This window comes from Apodemus sylvaticus, chromosome 4 (genome assembly GCF_947179515.1).
Source record: "Apodemus sylvaticus chromosome 4, mApoSyl1.1, whole genome shotgun sequence".
NCBI classification, from domain to species: domain Eukaryota; kingdom Metazoa; phylum Chordata; class Mammalia; order Rodentia; family Muridae; genus Apodemus; species Apodemus sylvaticus.
Window position 1 is genome coordinate 145,112,753 of NC_067475.1, and position 6,083 is coordinate 145,118,835.

Sequence of the window (6,083 nt, forward strand, 5' to 3'; positions counted from 1 at the left end):
TCCTATCCTTAGCAAAATTTTCTCCTATTATTTTTTCTTTCCAAATTAAAAGTAAACTTGTCATAATTAATATTGTTATTGGTGAATGCTCATTAGCACATATTTCAGTCTATTAGTCTATATATTGGTGTATATTTCAAACAGAGGCACTTGGTAAGATAAAATTCAAATATGCTCAGAAAACAACTAATGAAAGCCCAATTAGAGTTACAATGCCCACACTATGGTAGCAAAATAGAAACAAGGAACTGTGAATATGGAACATTGCGTCTAATATTATGTGTAGCCTATTTGAAGTTTAAGCCATGACCCACGTTTAAAGCCACCATCTCCCATACAGTAAAAGATTCAATGTTGGTAAGAAAAACAATATTTCTCAGTTGAAAAGAGTAACCATTGTGACCCTGAGTTTACAGCAGAAAATAGTATGAATTGCTGCACTGCCACTTCCTGACTATGACTTTGGTCTAGGAAATCAATCTTTCTGATACTTTTTCCCAGCCCATACAAATGCAGCCAAATGCAGAAAATGATTATAGTTATTGAGTCACAATTCTAATCTGTTCTATCAGTTTCAATCACTTAAGAGAACACTTAAGACATAAAATCAAATTTCATTCATCTCTATCCTGATTATCTCCTTGTTGGAGGCCAGCAACCTCTAGTGTCTGCCTCTCTCTTCCTCTTAGCAGCCAACCTATCTCTTTGCACAGCTGGGGCTCCCTGTTCTTCTGAGTCCAAATTTTTATGTAGCATTCTTAAGTGAGGGAAGAAATCCTCTCATGTTTGGGGCAAAATCTATCCCCTGCTAAGAAGCCAATTCACCCCAAAGTCTTAACCTAACATGATGGCATGTGTGCATTCTATCCAAGAATCGCTAAATAATTTTTAATAGTGAGTTCTCACTTACCACACTGGTGCCATCTATAGCAGTGAATTAGTTAAAACACTTTATTTTTTGTTTGTTTGTTTTCTGTTTGTTTGTTTGTTTGTTTGTTTGTTTTCGAGGCAGGGTTTCTCTGTGTAGCCCTGGCTGTCCTGGAACTCACTCTGTAGACCAGGCTGGCCTCGAACTCAGAAATCTACCTGCTTCTGCCTCCCAAGTGTTGGGATTAAAGGTGTATGCTACCACCACCCATTAAAACATTTTATGTACACAGCAGGCTATGCTTCTAGTCACTAGCAGAGCTTTGCAAATGAAAGATAGACATGCAAGCTTAATTTTTATATGCCTTGACTAGCTCAGTGACTGGCCATTTTTAATCCATTCTTGGGGAGCCAAAATAAGACAAAACATTGGAACGAATCCTCAACAACCAAGTCTGAAATGTATGTTCAGTTGGCAACATCACAGGACTTCTTTTAATTAGCCTTGAAGGTGCTCAGTTTAGAGGTACTTTTTCTAGACACCATTTCTCTAGAGTCTGCTCCCATTTTCCTTCTCTACTGGCTGCAGCCCTTGTAAACAATCTTCACAGTAGTCACATTGCTAGATAATCTAGATTTTCTTCTCAATGCAGACTTAGTGTATTGTTAATAGAATGGAGAAACTTAGGTTGAAACAAATTAGTGTGTTAATTTCTTTCTCTGCGATTCTCAGACACTGATATATTTGTGTGCATGTATATACGACTGACTAATTTATTTAATTTGGTGAAGCAATTGTTACTTATCATTGTGAAATATGCTTTATAATAATATCCTGGTGAGCAGTACCTACAGCATAGGTTTTTGAAATTGTCCCATCTGAGTTTCTTCTTACAAATACAAAAAATATTTTCTCATTAAAAACATAAATTTCTCTGTAGTTCAAAGCTAGTCATTATGTAACATTAAACCTAGCCCTTCTGATTTTCAATAGCTTGTATGCAGAGCAATGTATCCTTTAAGAAATGTTATTGACTTCTCCATCAAGGAACAAATTTTCTGAACTTCCTCAATTAAGATTTGAGATGTTTTATAAGACACGTTTTGCTATGTGACTCAAATTCACATGAAATAAATATACTGTATAAATGTGTCCATTTGAGATAGTTTTTCTTAGCAGTTAAGCATAGTAAAATTATAGTAACTTTATTTCTAGTAAAAATCACAAAGAACATTTTTCAAAAAGCCATTTTAGTATGTAAAGCATATAGACTCCGAGAGCACAGAATATTTGCTGGGCATAGATATATTTTTTCATATTATAACTTTAAAAATGTAACATAAATTTCAGAACAATGAATTTTTAGTCTACAGAATCTCATTGATGTTTTTAAAAAATAAATGTATTTAAATAGTAAGCCAAATAAGACATATTTGAAAATATAAAAAGAAAACAAAAACTGTGCTTAGTGGCCTTAGAAGAATAAATGCTTCATCTGTTTCTGGAAATCCAGAGCCTCCTTGAAAGAGCATCAATTTAAGATGGCTCATACCAGCTAAAAGGATTCAAGATTGCAGTTTATCTGTCAAACCAAGAGACTCCTTCCACCTGCACTCAGAAATCTAAGAGATAATTGTTCCAACGTGCTAACTCTTGACACTCTTAAAGCCCACTCAAGTCTGTACAAACCATATATAGTAGATAGAAGACAAGATGAAGCCAAGGGGTTTAATGACTAAAAACAGGTCAATAACAGGTTGAATGTGAACTGTAACTGCCAAGTTCCAAGGACTGTTGTTATGTTCTGTCCTGAGGAGCAGGAGGAAAGAGAAGTTTGAAAATGTTGCTAAGAAGAGATGAAAAAGTAGTGGCTTGACCCGTCCAGCAGATCCAGTTATTCCAGGGTTCCGAAGGGGAACTACCTGAGGGTCAAAAGGGAGAGGAGAGAAAGGAGACCAGGCAGTGGGCGTTCAAATGTCGAGGTCTCGTTTAATGTTCTGGGGTAGACAAGTTTTAAGCTCTCAGGGGAAGAGCTCTTCTCAAGGCAAGAACAAAGGAGGGAAGGGCAATCTTAGCAGTTTCAGCGGGAAGAAATAAGGGTCCTCCGGTGGAGACATCTGATGTTTGAATAGGCTGGAGCATCCCACAGTTATCTCAGGACTTCCCTTCCACCAGCAATTACCGGAGAGGCTCTTCTTTGTTTTACTCAGGACCTTTGCCCTGTCAGCCCTCCAGGCTGAAGTGGGGATCTCTAATGGCTTCCCACAGTGGCTGTCGTCCGTTTCCTTACAACACAGTTCTGGGATGCAATCCCCCCCTCTCTCTCAAAGTCACGGCTTCAGAAAGCTTGGGTGGCTGCCAGGGCACAGACGATAACAAGATAGAGATCCCTGAGACCCTAGAGGCAGAGAAGACACCAGACATCTAAGAGTGAAGCTCAGAATATTACTATTGCCTGAGTGGTGCTAGTAATCTGTCGTTTCAGGGGGATATGATAAATATTAGAAAAACACCATGGGATTTCTGGATTTGGATTTCTTGGCATATTGCTAACTCTCAGGATTCCAAGAGATCCTGATTGCTATGGTATTAAAGACCACTAGACAACTCTGCTACGGAAGATCTCATAGTTGGATCTCTGCATGAGAAGACCCAATAAACTTGCCTCTATGTTAGGTGTAGACAGTCCTGGACTCTGAATGGATTTCACTGAAGAATGCAGCTATCCAATTACAGTAACTCTTTTGAACCAAGCATTAGAATTTTGTCCTCCTCCACTCTACTCCATAGTTTTGTTGTTCTATTGATCTCATTTAGGAATGGTTTTAACATAAGTCATATCAAATATAACAAAGGAAATATAGGTATAAATTCTGTAGAAGGAAATAACTCAGAATATCAATATACAATGACAGGCAAATAATGAATAAATAAATAATAAGAAAAAAAGGTACTTTAATACCTCAATGCTCATGATATGGGATCAGCACCTTAGAGACTGGGAAAGAGAATCGGCGCGAGATAAGTGCCATTTACACAGTTGTAAGGTAAGAGAACATGTGATCATATAGAGTTAGACTCATAGAACAGAAACTACACTTACTACTTTAAGTTTATATTGTTTTGTTTCTTTTAATAAATTATATTTTTACCCATTCCTTAATTGAGTTATGTCCTTCTGATATGAAAAAAACAAAAACAAAAAAGAACAAACAAAACAAAACAAAACAAAACAAAAACAACCTTCCCTTCAATACAGGGTTGTGGGTTTAATTCCTTGTCAGGATATGTTATACAAACTGCAGTAAACTCATACCACAAAAGGATTTGGGCCCCCAGGGAACTGGCAGATATCCATACATGTATAATCAGTCTAAAACAAACATGCATAAGCCAGCCTGATTAGACCACACGATTTTATTTTCAATGGTTTTGTCCGTATTTTACAATTTATAGCTTGTTCATGTAACATCACAGGAGCATTCCCTCACACACCATTTAGGAAGAACCAGGAAGATGCAGCGTTTTAGTGCTATCCTCCCCTAACTTAATTATCTACTCTCCCTCCATTTAGTTATTATTACCCAGTTCAGAGTGGATTTTGACTGTTTTTCTAAAACATGAAGCAAAGAAAATAATTTCCTCTTATTTTGCATACTATTTATACAATTAGTAAAGCATTTTATCTTATTTAGTTGATATCCAGGAAAGCAATTAAATAAGGGTGCTGTACATTTACTGAGATGGAGGCTGTTGTTAAAGCCATGTGGTAAAAGCACGAATGGAAGAAAATCACCTCATTATAGTAAGAAATTAAACCAGGAAAATACCTTCTGAATTGCTATTTTTATAGTTTTATCTTACCCTGCTCTGGAGTTGAAATCATTACAGATTTCAAAAACCAAAAAAGTCATGCCATACACACGGGCTTTATTGATGCGAAATAGGTTACTAAGGAGAAATTTCTGTTTGCTGAATTTTAACCTAAGGGAGGAATCGCTATTAAGATAAAGGAAGGCAATTTATACATAACATGACACAAAAGAAGAAAGGGAAAGACTGTTGAGGGTGAAGAGAAGAATGAGTCAGAGGGATTAAGATGTGGGGGATGGGGTAGTTGACAAAGATGCTGAAAGAAGCATATGTAGACATACATGTCTGGGAATGGTATCATAGGAACAATTACACTGAATGCTAATGTGAAAAATGAACGAAAAATAAAACCTCCTGCAATGAGAGAATGCTACCATTAAAACATTCTTTTGAAAGCAGTTTTCTTCTTTCTTGACAATGTCATGCATGTATACAATGAAATAGGATTACAACCATCCACTATTGTCCCCTTTCCACTCTAATCAATTCTCCAACAAAGCCCTCTCTAAAAGGAATGTGCACTTATAATCCACTTAGACCAATTAGTGAGGATCATGTGTATATGGATACAGCCAAATCTAGTAGTGGTCTCTCTCATACACACACACACACACACACACACACACACAGAGAGAGAGAGAGAGAGAGAGAGAGAGAGAGAGAGAGAGAGAGAGAGAGAGAGAGAGAGAGGCAGAGACAGAGACAGAGAAGACAGAGAGACACAGAGACAGAGACACAGAAACAGAGACAGAGACACAGAGGTAGACAGAGAGACAGAGACAAAGAGAGACAGAGACAGAGAGAGACACTGAGGGAGGGAGGCAGAGATGGAGGCAGGGGCAGAGGGAATTAGGGAGGGAGGGAAGGAGGGAGAGAGAAAAAGACAGAATCAATATTCTTCAGTTCTAAAGCTGGGATTCTGAAATTCCTGCAAATGATAATATGATTCACTAACATACATAACACCTGAGTTCATAGTGCAATCGGAGGCATGGCATGCCCTTTCCTCAAATAAATCCTTTCAAACCAACAAACTAGTTGGCATTCAAAGCTCTAGGAAACATTTTATCAATTCCCACTCACTGTAGTTGAAAATTCCATCATAGAACTATCATAGGAAATTCAGAGTCTACCTCATGTTTTAAAATCAATCTACTTGAGCTGTTTATTTATCTTACTTGTAAGATAACTTTTACAACAAAGAGAGCTTGGGAATGTCATTCTGCTTCTAATATTACTCCCAGACAATTTTTTTATTGAGTTAAAATACCATTAGAAACATCAAAGTCAATTAATCAAGGCAGTCATCTTTAACAAGCTATTGTAAATACACCCACATATA